The following is an 18,833-nucleotide window of genomic DNA, read 5'->3' as shown; positions in this document are numbered from 1 at the left end:
TTCGGCAAATATTCACGAAGCCGAATATTTGAGGTATTCGATCATCCCTAGTTATTACCTATTTCAATCAGACCAACACTATGGATATGAGTCTCACGCATTGTTTTGATGGCCAAAATTTGGTATTATAAGATATACTAGTGCAAGTGCTAGAAGGCAGAGATCAAAGCTTTGAGAAAACTGACTGCAACAAATGCGTTATTGCATTACAATAGATCATATACCCAGCATGTGAAAAGCTCCGTTCCATACAGTCAATTTCTCTGTTTGAGGAAAATCATTAATAATGAAAAGACATTTTGCAAAAGGGCCTTGAACTTAAGGAAAGGTTTCCGGAGAGGGGTTATCCTGATAGATTACTAGAGAGCTTACCCAGCAGGACATGTTGTGTAGAAGAATAGCTAAGAATGCTAAAAGGAATAAAACCAGGCAGTTTGTTTTCAGATTGAGTGTAGTTCAATGGCCACAATTATTAGGTCAGCAATCATGAGAAATTGGACCTTAATTGAGAGTGACCCAGATTTAAAATAAGTGGCTCAGTTAAAACTGCTTATATCTTCCAAATATTAGCAAAATCTTACAGACATACTAGTGAGAAATAGATTGAATTATCCTAAGAATAACTAGACAGGCATAGTCCCTTAGAAAAGTTTAAGAGTGGCCATTACTCTTTCTGCACTTGTAAATTGGGGACAAGGCATTTGCAGATGGGGAACATAACCCACAAAGTCAAACATTTCATGTCCTACAGGACTCGTTTTGTTGTATAGATTGTTTTTTTATCCAAGTAAATTTTATTATAGTGGTAAATCAGTAAAGTGTATGTATGACAGGCTTAGAGGAACCTTTTTCTTCCATCAGCACAGGAATAGTTTATACCATTCTAATTACTCACATACAGAGAGAGTCGTTAGGTAGGTTTTCTGGAATATGTTTTGTTCCAAAGTTACCGCATGAGGGTGAGGCATTATTACACAGGTAAGCCAGGTGAATCTTTTGCACAGAGGAAGAAGGTCCAATTGGAAGTCCAAAGAGAGTGAGGTGCATACATCACTGATTATTTATTAGTAGAGATGAGCGGACCTGTTGACGTTTGGGTCTGAGTGATCAGCCGGTCTTTAGATTAAGTTCAGTTCTGGACCTGGACTTGACACAAACTTCATTGGAAGTCAATGATTGGGCGATTCAGCTCTCCACCCACATACAGGAAGCCATAAACAGAGCATTTCCAGGGCAAGGAGGGTTTTTTTTTTTTTGTTTTTTTTTCGGGGAGTAACTCTACATCTGATAACGTTGTTTTTACCCTCATTGAGAGCCATTCAGAGACCGCAAGCTACTTGTACAGGGCCAAGCACTTAGTGCATCTAAGCACAGTGATGCTTGCTTGACCTCCGAACTCAAACACTGAGTTTTTGTAAAGGCTATGTTCGGTGCGAACACTGACCTTTACTGTACGGGTTTGCTCATCTCTACTTACTATATGATCTTTCTAGATGTGGGAATTAATGGTAAAACATTGGAGAAGTGGACAAAGATCATTATAGATATTTAGACTTCCCGGACCCAATGCTTGCAGCCAGGGCAGGATTATAGGCGGGGATTGCAGGGCTCGAGCCCCGGTACCCCCACCACAGGAGCCTCTAAGGGGGCCCCCACCACCAGGGCTCCATTAGGGCATTACAACCATGACTGGTGTACTGGACCTGGTGAAGAGGTACAACGGCACATTCGCCTTCGTCAGTTCTGTGGCCCCCGGGCCAAGTTCCGGGGACCGCAGTGCTCAGCAGTAAAGTGCGGCTGTCGTTGCTTTAATCCACATTGGCACGCTGTCCTCAGCGTTCGCTGTGTGCACCTGGATTGAAGTTCATCTGTGGGCAGAGCTACTGCGCAGTGTGCTCCAGCCCCACAAATGAAGAGGAGCCGCAGAGCCGTTCAGCATCCCCCAACACAGAGTTGCCTTCCGGCGCTATATGGGCCCCCTCTCCATTGTGACCTGAGCGGTATGTTCCTCCACCCCTCCGACATTTATGGGTCCCAGTGAGCTTTATGGACTATTCTTCCCCCATCCCTGGAGCTGTATGTGGTGGCCTCCAGAGCTGTATGTACTGTCCCACGGAGATGTTTGTGGCGCCCCAGAGCCATGTGTGCACATATTTCAGCTGCCCCCCACCATATGCTACAACCCTTGTATAAAAAAGAGATAACTAAAACATTGTGTGTGTGTGTGTGTGTGTGTGTGGGCAGCAGAGCTGCGTGTGTGTTCAGCAGAGCTATATGTATGTGTGTAGCAGAGCTGTATGTATGTGTGTAGCAGAGCTGTGTATATGTATGAAGCAGAGCTGTGCGTATTTATACTCTTTGGGCAGCAGAGATGTGTGTATGAGTGCAGTAGAGCTGTGTGTGTATATATACTCTTTGGACAGTAGTGATGTGTGTATGTGAGCAGTAGTGCTGTGTGTATATATACTCTTTGGGCAGCAAAGCTGTGTGGGCAGCAGAGCTGTGTACATATACTCTTTGGGCAGCAGAGATATGTGTATGTGTGCAGTAGAGCTGTGTGTATATATACTCTTTGGGCAGCAGAGCTGTGTGTGTATATATACTCTTTGGGCAGCAGAGCTGTGTGGGCAGCAGAGCTGCGTGAATACGTACTCTTTGGGCAGCAGAGTTGTGTGTGTACACAGCAGTACTTTGTGTACTGTAGTGTTGTGTGCATGAAAGCAGCAGAGCTGTGTGTTTTTCTGTGTCTGTACATAGGCAGCAGAGCTGTGTGTATACAGGATGTACTCTTTGGGCAGCAGAGTTCTGTGTGTGTATACAGCAGTGCTTTGTGTGTAGTTTTGCAGTGTGCATGAAGGCAGCAGATCTGTGTGTGCTGCTGTGTCTGTAACTATGCAACAGAGATGTGTGCAACAGTGCTATCAGGATCTATGTGAAGCAGAGCTGTGTTAGTGTGTATGTATGTATCAGAGCTGTGTGTACGGACCCCCAAAGCCACACGTGTGCCTTCCCAGGACTGTATGGGCCCCCCAGAGCGCTACCAGCAATGTGTATGCCCCAGAGCTGTTTGCCACTCCAGTAACATCTATGCCCCCCTCAATAATGTTTATGCTCCCTGCCCCTCCTCTAATGTATATATTGTAGGCCCCAGCCCCTCCTGGGATGTATATACAGCAGTGCATTGTCAGTGTGCACGGTGTGCGGCCATGTCTGTTAGTGATGGCCATCATACAGCATAGCCACGTGCCCTGGAGTTGCTGGACGGAAACAAGCGGGAGAGGTGAGTGAGGCTGGAGGCGACTTCCCCATATTAATACCTCTAATGTGTCTGTGTGTACATGTATGATATGTGTTTCTATGTATGACAGTGTATATGACTGCGCATATATTTATGTCTGTTTATATGTATTTTTGTGAATTTGTCTTCAAATATGTATATGTACGTATGCCTGTATGTGTACGTATCTGTATATGTGCATGTCTGTGTGTGGATGGGGCCCACTGAGACTCTTTCGCCCGGGGGCCACAAATACCTAAAGCTGGGCCTGGCTGTCTTAACGTTGGGATCAATAAAAAAAAAATGTGAGTAACTCTACTTTCTGTGTATAAGGCTGTGGCCACGCGGGGATTACTGCGAGTGGTCACATGACACTCAGCTCACGCTCACAGCACAGTGGGAGCCGAGTGTCATGCGACTGTGGTCCGATCGTGCGATGAGACCACAGTTGCAGAGGGGAGGACCATTACTGCGGAGGAGAGGGCCAGTGCTGCGGAGGGGAGGGAGGGATTTACCATCCTATCTCCTCCGCTACCGGCTGATGCGAGAATCGCACTGCTCTCATGTTACACCGGTGTAATGACAGAGCAATGCGATGAATCTTTCGCCCCATAAACTTGAATGGGTGTGAGTGGAACAAGATCGCATTGCACCTGCAGCAAACTGCGACGGTTTTCTTGGTCCGATTAGCGCTGAGAAAATAATCGCTCATGAGAGCTTTCCCATAGAGTAACATTGGTCTGGGTGGAATGCGATTTTTTATCGCATTCCACTCGCACCGTTTTTTTCGCCATGTGTCCTAGGCCTAAGTGGACTGCCTGGAGTTATCCTGGACTGTATCTGTATTGTAATACTGTAAATATGAATGTGGCAGAACAGGATAAGACACATGCTCATTGGATATATATCTAAATGCTACAGTTCGTGCTCTACTGTTATGGCTAAATGTTAATGTTATTGGGCCCCCACCAGATTTTTCGCCCAGGGGCCCCCACCAACCTTAATCTGGCCCTGCTTGCAGCCATAAGTTTAGTTTAATAATAAATTATGTACCTGATTCGTTTTTGCATTTGCACCTTTTTCTATTTAGTTTTTAGTGTTTTAGTGTTATTCGTGCCAAATTCTTCTTTTAATTACATTATTTTAAGTCTATTTTATATGTGTCTTTTTTAAGTTCACCATTATGAACAGAGTTTGGGGTTTGCCCAATGTTTTAATTCTTTAATTATATTCTTATAAGGAGAAGGGTATTTTGGTACCGCGCCAACGACCACTCATGCAGGAGATGAGATTAACGTAACTTTATTCCATACTCAGGTCTACGCGTTTCAGGAGCATCTGCTCCCTTCCTCAGGACAATACAGACACAAGCAACATCAAAATCAATTTTGATGTTGCTTGTGTCTGTATTGTCCTGAGGAAGGGAGCAGATGCTCCTGAAACGCGTAGACCTGAGTATGGAATAAAGTTACGTTAATCTCATCTCCTGCATGAGTGGTCGTTGGCGCGGTACCAAAATACCCTTCTCCTTATAAGAATATATTTTCATCCAAGGGGTGACTGCTGCCGCTGACCCAGTTATATGCCTTTACAGTGGTTGTGACTTTCACAACTCCACTTGGTGAGTAGCCTCTGTGTATTACACCCTATTTGTTTGTAGGGTAAGACCCTATTGCGCTCTCTTTCCACAGTGTTTTCACGATTTTCTTAATTCTTTAATTGCAAGTTTTTAAAAGTTGTAAAATTTGAATGATTTCATGCAACTATGAAATTTTGTACAAATTTGCTGACATTTTAGCAGAACATGTACTTTTTTTTTCTAACTAGGTGCAAAAAGGTAAAAGACAAAAATAAAACGTTTTTCTGGACTTTGCGCAAAACTCAGGAACCACGTACACCATTTTGAAGTATTTGAGACAAAAAAACTTCAACAAATACCACAAGACAAAAAAAAACTTAACAGTGAATAAAAAAAATTCTCTAATCGGGCCCTCTGTTTATTGCCCCCACTACTCTGTGTTGCTATTTGTCACAAACCTAAAAAGCGCATGTTGTGCAGATCATTTTCATGAATATCATGTATATGTTGTATCAATCTAGTAGAACTCTTCCTTGTCTGGAACAATTTACATGTTCACTAAAACGATAATACATCAGTAGAATAGTTTAGACCCGCCCACCGGTGGCTGTGACTGGTTGCAGTGAGACAGCTGTCACTCAGCGAGGGGGAGCGTCTGACTGCAACCAATCATAGGCGCCAATGGGCGGGGGGGAAGCAGTGAATACGAGATGGAATAACGAGCGGCCAGCATTTTCAAAAGCAGGAGAAGCCGCCAGAGCAGTGTGACAGCTGTGCAGCACCGTGCCGGTGATCGGGGAGTATGAGAAAGGGGGTAAGAGGGAGAGACCGACAGACAGACAGAGAGAGAGACCTACATCGACAGAGAAGGAGACTGACCAGCCGACAGACAGAGAGAGAGAGACCGACAGACAGAGACAGATATTTGCTAACCAGAAAGGAGACATCTGAGCATGCTCTGTTGCTAAAAGACGGACTTGTGTAGCACCCCTATGGTACCAGGTGCCACAAATTTAACAGTGGAAACCCAAACCCCGGAATATCCATGCCAGTCAACACACCAGCATCTTCAGGCCACACACATAACCCCAAACACCAAACTGGGAGACTGCCTAGTAATTATTATTATTTTTTTTTTATTATTATTATTATAGAGCCATCAATTCCATGGTGCTTTACATGTGAAAGGGGTATACATAATAGGGACAAGTACAATAATCATAAACAATACAAGGCACAGACTGGTACAGGAGGATAGAGATCCCTGCCTGCGAGGGTTCAAAGTCTACAAGGGATAGGTGAGGATACAGTAGGTGAGGGTAGAGCTGATTGTGTGGCGCTGTATCAGACTGAGGGTTACGGCAGGTTGTAGGCTTGTCGGAAGAGGTGGGTCTTCAGGTTCCTTTTTGAAGCTTGTCAAGGTAAGCGAGAGTCTGATGTGTTGTGGCAGAGCATTCCAGAGTATGGTAGAGGCACGGGAGAAATCTTGGATGCGATGGTGGGAAGAGGAGATGAGAGGGGAGCAGAGAAGGAGATCTTGTGAGGATCGAAGGTCAAATGCAGGTAAGTACCGGGAGACTAGGTCAGAGATGTAGGGAGGAGACAGGTTGTGGATAGCTTTGTCGGGGAGTAGTGGGGGGACAGGTAAATTAGCCGGGCAGCACAATTTAGAATAGATTGTAGTGGTGCGAGACTGTTAGATGGGAGGCCACAGAGCAGGAGGTTGCAATAATCCAGGCGGGAGATAATAAGGGCATGCACTAGGTTTTTTGCAGCTTCTTGGGAAAGGAATGTTCGGATCCGTGAAATATTTTTGAGTTTGAGGTGGCAGGAGGTGAAGGGGGCTTGGATGTGTGGCTTGAAAGAGAGATCAGAGTCTAGGAATACTCCCAGGCAGCGAGCACGTGGGACCGGGGAGAGTGGGCAGCCATTGACATTGATGGATATGTCAGGTGAGGGAGTTGAGTGATGGGGGGGAGATGATGAATTCTGTTTTGACCATATTCAATTTTAAGAATTTTAAGAATCGAGCAGAGAAAAAGGATGAAATAGCAGACATTGTGGGATACTGGTTAGTAGGGAGGTGATGTCAGGTCCAGAGTGGTAGATCTGCGTATCATCAGCGTAGAGATGATACTGAAAGCCGTGGGACTCTATGAGCTGTCCCAGGCCAAGGGTGTAAATGGAGAACAGCAGGGGTCCAAGAACTGAACCTTGGGGGACACCCACAGATAGGGGGCGAGATGAGGAAGTGGTGTGGGAGTGGGAGACGCTGAAAGTTCGGTTGGTTAAGTATGAGGAGATTCAAGATAGCGCCAAGTCTGTGATGCCCAGAGATGGCAGAATTTGTAGTAGAAGGGAGTGGTCTACTGTGTCAAAGGCAGAGGACAGGTCCAGAAGGAGGAGGACAGAGTAGTGTCGCTTGGATTTTGCGGTTAGTAGGTCGTTAGTGACTTTGGTTAGGGCAGTTTCAGTGGAATGATGGGGTCGGAAGCCAGATTGTAATCGGTCAAAGAGGGAGCAGGAAGAGCGGTATGAGGACAGTTCAAGATGGACATGCTGTTCCAGTAGTTTTGAGGCATAGGGGAGAAGTGATATGGGGCGATAGTTTGAAACAAAGAAAGGATCAAGGGAGGGCTTTTTGAGGATGGGTGTGATGGAGGCATGTTTAAAGCATGAAGGGAATAAACCAGTTGTTAGTGATAGGTTGAAAAGATGGGTTAGGGTCAGGATGAAGACTGTGGTTAGATTGGGGATGAGGTGGGATGGGAGTGGATCAAGCAGGCAGGTTGTGAGATGTGATCTTGAGAGTAGAGTGGAAAGATGATCTTCCGTCATGGTGGAGAAGCTGGATTTAGAGGAAGAAGGCTGTGTAGTTGTGAGGAGTGGCTGTGGTCATTGTGGGCCTAAGCTTGCTCTGATGTTGTCAATCTTCTGCTTGAAGAAAGAAGCAAAGTCTTCAGATGAGATGAGAGGAGAGGGAGGTGGTGCCGGGGGACGGAGGAGAGAGTTGAAAGTGTTGAATAGCTGTTTAGGGTTGTAGGATAGAGAGGATATGAGGGATGAGAAGTAGGTTTGTTTTGCAGCAGTGAGTGCAGACTTGAAAGTGGTGAGAGCCTGTTTGTATGTAATGAAGTGATCAGTGGAATGAGACCTCTTCCATCTGCGCTCAGCAATTCTGGAAGCCCGTCTCAATTCTTTAGTCTGGTTCGTGTGACAGGGTTGCCTGTTGATTGTGCGGGTCTTGGTGCATGTGAGAGAGGCAGCTGATTCGAGAGCTGCAGAGATGGTGGTGTTGTATAAAGTGGCAGCGAGTAGCCCCCAGCCACGGCGGTCGCCTCAGGGACACTGCTCCACCTCCAGGGACGCCGCAGGGACATCTCTTTGGGATCTTCTCTGGCGACAGGTATTTCAGGTTATTTACATCTGAGTCGTGACGCCACTCTTGGTTTGCGGTCGGGGTTATGGGTGACCGCCACTGCAGTTTTAACGAGCGTCTGAGGCTGATGGAATCTGCAGTTGGATGGTGTGGCCTCTGTGAGGTAGCGTGGTCGGCTGCGCAGCAGAAGACACGGGATCCAGGCATTAAGTTTCACAGCACACGGTTTAATGTCCAAACAAAGGTCCACACCAATATACATGTGCCTCTCCAGCAGAGAACTCAAGGAGTTGTGTTCACTCCCCCACACCCGGCACACCTGCCCTTGTTCCTGATTCTATTTAACCCTTCCTTCAGCCTGTAGGGAAACAGCATTAACCCTAGAGTGGATTTACTTTCTATCATGGAGTGAGCACAACCGGGGCGAGACATACCGGCCGTCATAGATAACCCCGGTCACAGTCTCACATACCCCCCCCTCAGTTCAAGCGTGCGGGGCTGAACTCCCGCCATCAAACACGGGCCGCGGGACAAGGCATCGGCGTTGCCCTGCAACCCACCGGCCCTATGTTCAACCGTAAACCGGAAGTTCTGCAGAGAAAGGAACCACCGGGTAACCCGGGCATTCCGTTCCTTGGCGGACCTCATCCAGACCAGTGGAGAGTGATCCGTCACCAAGCGAAACTGCCGTCCCAGCAGGTAATAGCGTAGGGACTCCAAGGCCCACTTGATCGCCAGGCACTCCTTCTCCACTACGCTATAATTCCGCTCGGGAGGGGTGAGCTTCCTACTTAAGAAGGTGATGGGGTGTTCCTCCCCCTGAACCACCTGAGACAACACTGCCCCCAGGCCGACCTCTGAGGCGTCAGTCTGTACTATGAACTCCTTCCGGAAATCAGGGTGTACGAGAACGGGTTGTCCGCACAGGACCCCCTTCAGGGCCCGGAAGGAGTCCTCGGCCTGCGGAGTCCAGCGCACCATGACGGACTTCTTGCCTTTGAGAAGGTCCGTCAAGGGGGCTGATAGTCCCGCAAAATCCTTTACAAACCTCCTGTAGTATCCCACGATACCCAGGAAGGCCCTAACCTGCTTCGTGGTCAGGGGTCTAGGCCACTTCTGGATCGCCTCAACCTTGTTAATTTGGGGCTTAATCACTCCTTGGCCTATTACGTAGCCCAAGTAGCGGGCTTCCGTGAGCCCCAATGCACATTTCTTGGGATTGGCTGTCAATCCGGCTGTTCGAAGCGTGTCCACCACCGCTTGTACCTGTTCCAAGTGGGTCTGCCAATCGGAGCTGTAAATAATGATGTCATCAAGGTACGCTGATGCATACGCCTGGTGGGGTTCCAGCACTAAGTCCATCAACCTCTGGAACGTGGCCGGAGCGCCATGTAACCCAAAAGGCAAGACAACATAGTGGAAGAGACCCTCCGGCGTAACAAAAGCGGTTTTCTCCTTGGCGGACTCCGTCAGTGGCACCTGCCAGTACCCCTTGGTCAGGTCGAGCGTGGTAAAATACCGCGCCTGTCCCAGCCTATCAATCAGCTCATCCACCCTGGGCATGGGGTAGAGATCGAACTTGGATATTTCGTTCAATCTCCTAAAGTCATTGCAGAACCTTAAGGAGCCATCGGGTTTTGGTATTAGGACAATCGGACTAGCCCATTCACTCCGGGATTTTTCGATGACCCCCAGGCGTAACATTGTCTTTACTTCCTCCGATATGGCTTGTCGTCGAGCCTCCGGTACCCGGTATGACTTCAGGCGTACCTTCAGGTGGGGCTCGGTGACAATATCATGTCGTATCAGACTGGTCCTACCGGGCAGCTCGGAGAAGACATCGGGGTTCTGCTGAACCAACCGTCTGGCCTCTCGCCTCTGAGTCTTGGTGAGGGCTTCTCCAATCCTTACTTCCGGTTCGTCCTCTCCGGAGGTCGCTGGAGCCGGAGGTGAACGACCCGAAGAGGAGGGAGATGGGGAAAAAACAGCCATCAGGCTTTCCCGTTCCTGCCAAGGTTTTAATAGGTTGACATGGTATATTTGTTCAGGTTTCCGCCTACCGGGCTGCAATACTTTATAGTTAACCACCCCGACTCTTTCCTTTATCTCGTAGGGGCCTTGCCACTGAGCCAGGAATTTACTCTCCGCCGTGGGGATTAATACCAACACCCGATCCCCGGGTTTAAAGGTCCGCACGGTGGCTTGTCTATTGTAGCGGCCGCTTTGCGCGGCCTGAGCCTCCTGTAAATGCTCCTTCACAATTGGCATGACCGCGCTTATGCGGTTCTGCATACCCAAAATGTGTTCAATCACACTTTTATGGGGGGTGGGCTCTTGCTCCCATGTTTCCTTTGCCAGGTCCAACAATCCCCGGGGATGTCGCCCGTATAACAATTCAAAAGGCGAAAACCCCGTGGATGCCTGTGGCACCTCTCGTATGGCAAACATCAAATAGGGAAGCATCATATCCCAGTCTTTCCCGTCTTTTGAAATCACCCTTTTGAGCATGGTTTTCAGGGTTTTATTGAAACGCTCGACTAAACCGTCCGTTTGAGGATGATACACAGACGTACGCAACTGCTTGATCTGGAGTAGCCGGCATAGCTCTTTGGTCACTTTAGACATGAATGGGGTCCCCTGATCCGTAAGGATCTCCTTGGGCAACCCCACCCGGCAGAACACAGCAAACAACTCCCGAGCTATAAGCTTTGCTGCAGTATGTCTGAGAGGTATCGGCTCGGGATACCGGGTGGCATAGTCAACGATCACTAGGATGTGTTGGTGCCCTCGAGCGGACTTTACGAGGGGCCCCACCAGATCCATCCCTATCCGTTCAAAAGGGACTTCTATAATGGGTAACGGTACCAACGGACTGCGAAAATGGGTCAGGGGTGCGGTAAGCTGACACTCCGGGCAGGTTTCGCAGAACCGTTTTACCTCCCCAAAGACTCCGGGCCAATAGAACCTTTGCAATATTCGCTCCTGCGTTTTCTTGACCCCTAGGTGGCCACTCATCAGGTGTTTATGAGCCAAGTCGAGGACCCGCCGACGATGCGGCTGGGGCACCACCAACTGCTCTACCCCCACGCCCCGTATTTCATCTACCCGGTAGAGTAAATCCTGCTTAAGAGCGAAATGGGGGTACCTTACCTGGGCACCGGGCAGCTGTGCCACCCCGTCAATTACTGTCACCCGACTCCGGGCATGTATTTGTTGAGGATAAAGAATTGAGTATCCAAAAATACTTAATTCAGCCATTTCATAGACTCAGTTATATAGTTCAGTAGATGTGAACTAACACACATATTTGTGAATGCTTTTGTTTCTTACTAACATGAATGTATGTATATTGCATATTCAGTGTATTTTCCTTAGACACAGTATATACCAGCATATGTAATTGTAAAGATGGCCACCATTTCCTGTTCTCCACCCAAGACAGATCGACAAAGAAATTCCTGAAGCCTGGACTGTCCAATCCAAGAAGGATATGCAGATCTCTCTACGTCATGAAGCCCTGACCTACGATACTTGATTGGACTAAAACTTTTGTTTACACCCCTTTTACTTCGTGGTCTAATTGTCCGAGAATAAAGATTTTCAGTCTTGCCTCAGCCTTGGTCGTGAGAGGAAGAGTTTTAATTGATTTCCAATTAATTATCATTCTTTTTCGCCGTGCACAAACGACATTTTAATTCGGAACAACGATCAGATCGGGAAAAAGGGATCACTTGTATCCCATCCTCAACAACTGGAGGCACCGCTGAGATACCGTAAGAAAGATTGGCCGAACTTCTATCTCGGATCCGAGGGATCGTTTCCTAGTACCCACAGGCCGCCGAAACAGGAGCTGATCACTCAAAATCGCAGGTAAGTGTCATATATAATGTATATGAGAACTGCCTGCGGTTTCGGCGATTTGTGGCGAGCGGTCTGATCCCTGAACTGAGGAAGGGGTTGACGCTATTGACCCTTAGCGGGCTTGAATCTTTCGCCGGTAGTCTAAGAACAAAGAGACGGACCCAGACCCCATAGCGTCATAGGGTCCGTGGGTCATACGATCTGATCGTTTGTTTTCTTTATTGCTAATTGTGAACGGTGTTTTTAGCTTCATAGATAGCTTGTAGATTCTACGCTCTGATCTAGTTTTCAAAGAGTTAATTGCCTGTAGTTTTTTTCTTCTTCGCTGTGACCAAAGGAAGAAGGGAGGTAGTCACAGACTGAGCGCGGGAATTGTATTACACGCTGTGTCTGCAGTGTCTTAGACAAAGAAAGCAGGGGGGTTGATAGTTAATCCCCCCTTGCCCCTGCATTTCTTCACTAAGAGGAAAGTTTGTGTGTGTTAGAAAGCGGGGGGGGGGTTGTAATAGAGCCCACATGGACGCAGCTGTTGTCTTTGTTCTGTGCAGGAGAAGGGGGGTGGAGGGTGAAGAGGCAGACGCTGGGTGTTAAAACAGCGCAGCTCTTTGGAGCGAGGAGAGAGGAGGGGTCAGTGGGCTGCAGCCTTTGTATCGTAAAGCAAGCAGAGTTGTAATGATTTGAAAGAAAAACAAGTGTTATCTTGGTTTGGATTTGAGAGAAATTAACTAGTTTATGCGTTTTTCAGCATTTTGTAATCGTTGGTTTGTTTTTGGAACAGAGAGATAAGGGAATTGGCGTGTCCCCCAGTGTTTTATTTATATATATATATAAAATACATCGATTCTTGTGTTAATGGCCGGAAATAGGAACACGTGGAGAACGGTATTAGTATCCACGTGTTGGACGCTGAAAAAGTGCGTCCGCTTACACGGGAAAGAGGGGGAGGGATTCCGGTGGTGGAGAAAAGTGTTTTGAACCAGCGTATTCCCCTGAGTATTAACTCATGCACTGCTATGTGAGACGCCGGAAAAATAGGAACGTACGAGGAACGGTATTGTATTCGTACGTTGGACGTCGCAGTATGTCCTTATTGCATAGTAGGGAAGTGGGAAGAGGGTTCAGTTGGATGTGGCCAATCCAGCTAGAGCACTGTATACTCTGTTCAAGAAGAGATTGTTTTTTAGTAGGAGCTGAGAACGCTGTCGCCCTAGTTATAAAAAAAAAACGGAAAAAATATACGAAAAATTGTAAGAAATTGTGTAATATCGTTGGACTACCACTAGATGGCAGGCTGCAACCCATGTATTGAAGTTCAGATTAATCTGTAGTGAGTTTATAATGAAGGACAAAGACCCTATTCACTGTGTGTTGCTGTTTGTAGAATCACTAAATGTTTTTCTCTAGCGGTGCCTTATTGTTCTTCTCTAGAAGTCATTATATCTGGTGCTAATCAAATCTCTCCTTTGTATGCTGAAATGCAAATTTACAGGCACCAAAAGTATCCCTGGTTTACTACGTAGTTCCAGCCACTCCCAGTACACCCAGGGAGTCACAACATGGATGCTGCACCCGGAAGTCAGGTGCCTGGAACTTCCTGTGGCAGCCGTCTTGCTACACCCACTGATGGCAGTACACCTCATAAGCCACACCCCTCGCAATGGCTCTTTGTTCAAAGCTCTCCACCCATCCCCGGTGGGAGGTGTTCTCTGGTATATATGACTAACACATTTGAATAAGCATAAATAGTATATTTGTTTACTCAGTTATCCCATAAGTGCAAGTCAAAGATAAGTAAGTGAAACTTTTACAGAATTTTCTGTTCGCATAAAATTAATTGGTATTTTAGAAGTCCTGCAGCATTATATCATAAAATAAAATAGAGGAAGGTAAATATATATATCTTTATACTATGTTAGTTAATTTAAAACAAAAATCGTAAACGACTTACCCCTACTGATGTCAAAATGTATCAAATCCATTTGTAAAAAGGAATTAGGAAAAATGTATAATTCATTCAATGTACATGGGTAATGGATGTGTTCCCTGCTACGTCTTTGTTATAACAAAGGATGACTTTTTTGTTTTTTTTTCCTTCTTCCTCTCTCACTTTTAAGAAGTAAGAATGGAATGTGTCTCTCTCCAATAGTGACGTAAGTTTGGTTTAACCCTTAGAGTTCAGGATTTCCCATTTTTAGTTTGCTGTTTATACCTGAATAGGGAATATTAAATTTTATGGGATGCGCGATATAATTTGTGTTGTTTTGTTTTTAATGGCGATTTATTTGAACAATATTTTTATTTTGTGACTCTATCACCTTTTCTGTTTTTACGATTATTTCTAAACAATTTATATATTTTTGCAGGTTAGTCGCCTAGTCACAGCTGTCATTTAATCATGTCTCAGTTGTTTCTACTATGAAAGGTTTTTCTTTTCTTTATGGATACAGTGTTTATTGTAAGGTTTTTAAAATTTCCCAGTAATGTATAGTGTTCTGAGATGTACGTTACTTTTAGTGTTTGTTCATTTTAGGTTTTAGTATGTGGCTAATTTATTACCTGCTGTTTTATCTTTTCTTTTAGGGAATACCAGTATAAAAATGCTAAATTTTGCCATATTGGTAAATAAACAATTAAACAAGGGGGGAATAAGGTATTAATTATATTCTCCAGTTTCTTGGAGGGTGCAGTAGGCATATTAGATAGGTTTTGAAGCTGACCTTTTTCCCATAGGTTATGTTTATTAGATTACTATGAGGTATATCTGTTAACTGAAATAGGAAAGTCTTGTCTTATATGTTTATTTGTTTATTTGTTTGTTTATTTATTTAGTATTCTCAGTCATGTGAAGTATAGATGACCACTAACTGTATTATGATCAGAGATAAAGTTATAAGAATGATCTAAAGTATATTTTTTAGTTTTTGTTTTTATAGATGAAACCAGATGTTGGTCGATTCTGCACAGGAGATGCTGCTGTTTACACCACATGAGGTAGTCTAAATTCGACCACTCCCTCCAATCCTATTGATACAGGAGACAGTGATGCATTAATGCCTCTCTTGATGGGTAGAACAGGAGTGGGTAAGAGTCGTTAGAGATGTATGTAGGTTGTAGATTTTTTCCTGTTGTCAAATGAATTAGGTATGCCGAAAAGAAAGTCTAGATCTGAGCTGATGGATTCGGATGGAGATCCTCGCACAGGTGCAGCTGACCAAGAAGCAGTGAACGGGCCTAGAGTTGAGAGTCTTTCACCAATACCGACCATGCCTTGGTGACATTGGTCACGTCAGTGACTTCTGTTACTCCTTGTGTTCTTAAATCCCTACAGGAACAAGCGATACAACAAGGAATGGAGTGTGACATGCAGGGAGCCAGCTGACTGAGGAAGGTCTGTGGATAAAGGGTGGTAAGCTTTCTCTGCCATGAGAGCTCTTCTTAATGATGGCCCAGGTAACATCTGCAAAAGACAATTGTCAGTGTGTGCTTTGGTGACACCGGGTTCAGTACCCAGGTGGGCAGATTCACCCAGTCTTGTGAGACAAGTGCCTAGAACGAAGTGAGAAAAAACTGTAAAGAGTCCGTAGAAACACCCTGCACCTGCTCTACCCATTCTTAGAGACTGCAAACTGATTATAGATGTATATCATGAGCACGTTGTATGCAAGTCTGTGCGTGTTGTGTAAATTTCTCTCCAGGTTTGGTCAGAGGCATTCCAGTGCAGAAAACGACATTATTGTTGAGAAGCACATGAAGGTGGTATGTAACGAAAAATGTGTTTACAAAAAGTGTATATTTTATAGAAAAGTGGAAACTAGTAAATGGTGTATAAAATGTATATGTTCTGTTTTCTTTTTGCAATAAGCAGGTCTTTATGTAAGATGTTTTTTGGTTTAGCATAGGCATGTATATTTTTATATAATTGACTGAATAGTGTGCTAAACAGGTGTATTCTCCAATTCCAGATCTTAAATCAGAGCTATTAGCATATGGTCTCCAGTCAGGAGACTGATTGATCCTAAAGGACAAGCGAGAAAGAGCCATGAGTCAACACTAGAGGAGCTGATCCAACCGCAGAAATATCTATGGATCCACACCTCGCATTGTAGAAGGGTTAATCAACCAGAGCTGCACTGAGCGTTCTGCTCATACTTATCCTTTTCAGAAAACCCTGTACAGTCTTAGACCAGCATTGCCAGAACAGTTAGAAGAGAGGACTTAGAGAACCTTGAGACATGGGAAAGTCCAACTACAAAGGGTGAGGACTCGCCTAGGAGTCCTTGGTCTCAAACCGGTGAAGAAAACCCCTTTCCCCTTTCCGCCCATGTTTCAACGTTCAGTTAGGCAGGTTTTTCAACAGATCTTTCTACCTCTCTTCCTAAGGGAACACAGTACCCTTAGTATTTAGAAATGGCAGAAGTAAGTCTTTAGGGGGGACTGTTGAGGATAAAGAATTGAGTATCCAAAAATACTTAATTCAGCCATTTCATAGACTCAGTTATATAGTTCAGTAGATGTGAACTAACACACATATTTGTGAATGCTTTTGTTTCTTACTAACATGAATGTATGTATATTGCATATTCAGTGTATTTTCCTTAGACACAGTATATACCAGCATATGTAATTGTAAAGATGGCCACCATTTCCTGTTCTCCACCCAAGACAGATCGACAAAGAAATTCCTGAAGCCTGGACTGTCCAATCCAAGAAGGATATGCAGATCTCTCTACGTCATGAAGCCCTGACCTACGATACTTGATTGGACTAAAACTTTTGTTTACACCCCTTTTACTTCGTGGTCTAATTGTCCGAGAATAAAGATTTTCAGTCTTGCCTCAGCCTTGGTCGTGAGAGGAAGAGTTTTAATTGATTTCCAATTAATTATCATTCTTTTTCGCCGTGCACAAACGACATTTTAATTCGGAACAACGATCAGATCGGGAAAAAGGGATCACTTGTATCCCATCCTCAACATATTAATGTAGGGTCCTGGAGTTGGGCAGTCCCAAACGTATCTGGGGACGCCTCCAACTCCGGGATGGGTTCGACCGTCTCAGCCTCTCCTGCCAATACCTCTAGGGGCGACCTATCGGGTTCACATTCTGTCCCTATCATGGGGACCCCTACGGCAGGTGTCCCGGATTCAGGATTGTAGGGCTCAGGTCCTGGACTGACCAATATCTGAGGAGACTTAGGGGGTCCCTTCCATAAAGTCCAAAAATAGGGCAGATCCCTTCCTAGGATCACGTCATAGGGAAGAGTGTTAAGAAGTCCCACCTCATGTTGCACCTGACCGCAAGGTGCTGTGATGGTGACAATCCCTGTGGGATAGTCTCGGCGGTCCCCAGGTATGCAAACCACCCCCACGGTACGTCCTGTGGCCTTTACTTTAGCCCTCAAGGTGGATCGCACAAGGGTCACTAAGCTTCCGGAATCCAACAATCCTGTAACCGGACATCCATTCACCTGTATTTGGCACAAGTGGGGCTCCGTCTCTGGGGAGACCAGGTCAGCGGTACACACCACCTGAGCATACATTGAACCCCGCCGGGTAACCCCACAATCCATGGGCTCCGTGGTGAGTGGACACTGGGCTTCCATATGTCCCACCCGCTGGCACCGCCAACATCTAATGGGGACGGAAACCCCCTTGACGGGTTGTCGTTTAGGGTACAGAACCTTCCGGACCTCAGGATTGGCGGCCGCGGCCTCAGACGGGACGGTAGGGGACTCCTGCACCGTTGTCAGCGGTGGGTCCTTGGCCCTAGGCTTGGAGGGGCCGGACCGACGGGCGGTACGCAAAGTCTCAGTGTCCCGTATCAAGTCCTGCGTAGCCACATGCCGCTCTACCAGGGACACTAATTGGTCCAGGGTACTCGGGTCACCCTGTCCTACCCACCGTTGAACGGTGACGGGTAAAGTGCGCACAAAACGATCCACTACTACCCTTTCCACCATCTGCGCCGGGCTCAGAGTGTCAGGCTGCAACCACTTTTTTACAAGATGCAATAAGTCATAGGCCTGGGAGCGTACGGGTTTGGCTTCCTCATAGAACCACTGATTTACCCGCTGAGCCCGTACATAGGTATTCACCCCCAACCGTGCCAGTATTTCGGCTTTTAGGGTCACATAGTCAATGGCGTCCTCGGTACAGAGGTCCAGGTACGCTTTTTGGGGTTCCCCCGTCAGATAGGGCGACAATACCTCAGCCCACTGGGGGGTCGGCAGCTTTTCCCGCTCGGCCACCCGCTCAAACACCGCCAGGAACGCTTCCACATCATCCCCCGGGGTCATCTTTTGCAACGCTTGTCTCACCGCTTTCCGGACGCTGCCGTCATCACCCGGTCCCGGGGTTGTTGCTGCCGGTCCGGCACGGATCGACTTGGCCAGGAGAACCATCTGTTCTTGATGTCTTTGTTCCTGCAATTGTAAGGCTTGCTGCTGACGTGCATTGGCCTGAACCAGCTGTTCTTGGTGTCTTTGGTCCTGCGATTTCAAGGATTGGAGCAGGTGTGCATTGGTCTGTTGCTGCTGTGCATTAGCCTGAGCCAAATGCTTTAGTATGTCCTCCATGGCGTCGCTGGGTTTGGGCCGTAGTATAGCCGCTTGAATCCAGGACATGTGCTACCGGGTCACCAGAAAAGGAAGCCACACCTCACCGGCTGGGATGCCCGCCGATTCTCCACCATATGTGAGGTAGCGTGGTCGGCTGCGCAGCAGAAGACACGGGATCCAGG

This window comes from Anomaloglossus baeobatrachus, chromosome 2 (assembly GCF_048569485.1).
Source record: "Anomaloglossus baeobatrachus isolate aAnoBae1 chromosome 2, aAnoBae1.hap1, whole genome shotgun sequence".
Taxonomy (NCBI): domain Eukaryota; kingdom Metazoa; phylum Chordata; class Amphibia; order Anura; family Aromobatidae; genus Anomaloglossus; species Anomaloglossus baeobatrachus.
This window is presented reverse-complemented; position numbering follows the sequence as displayed.